We start from the raw sequence: 746 nt of genomic DNA, 5'->3' as shown, positions 1-746 counted from the left end.
TCTGACATAACAGGGCAGTCTTCAGCTTTAAGGTTTAAAATAATCAGTGAAATATTAAACCTTGAGGCATTTCTGATTTTAACTTCATGTTTCTGTTCAAAAGTCCAATACCTGACAAAAAGACTAATCCTGTAAGGGAAATTTTACCAAACTGTATCTGAATGTATTTGGATACCTGTACAGGAACATTTCTTAAGTAACATTATGTAACAATAACATTACTCCATTTTTACATTTCAGAAATGTTTTCAGAAAATGCAGGAATTTCCAAAAAGTGTGTCTGAAAACATTCTTACAAAAGTGTTTATTTATTATTCAGTATGATTGAGATGATAAATGTGAACAGATATACTGCTCTATTTCCTCTGTTCTTGGTTCAGTTCTATGATTTCTACAAAGCATTGTAAAAGGTTTATCTGAGGCTGACTTGGCGAGTCAAGTGACAGAAGAGGACTGTTTCATCCGTGCACTTCCCTATGAACTCTGGAAGGTGGTCAGCAGCCATGGCCTCAAGCGTGCCATTAAACAGTTAATGAACTATTTCCCAGACATCTATTTGTCTGTATAAAGTAAACCAAATTCTGCCCTCTAATTTTATAAGAAATGCAAACTAGTTGCAGGCCCCCAGTAAGCTTTCCATCTACTTGGGTGGGATCGATAGCGATTTCCATCCACTTTGAGTGTCAGTAATCCTGTTTAGGGTAGGTAAATGGTAAATAGTTTGCATAAGAGATCTAGCCTGATGG

This window comes from Hemibagrus wyckioides, linkage group LG03, assembly GCF_019097595.1.
Source record: "Hemibagrus wyckioides isolate EC202008001 linkage group LG03, SWU_Hwy_1.0, whole genome shotgun sequence".
Classification (NCBI taxonomy): Eukaryota; Metazoa; Chordata; class Actinopteri; order Siluriformes; family Bagridae; genus Hemibagrus; species Hemibagrus wyckioides.
This window is presented reverse-complemented; position numbering follows the sequence as displayed.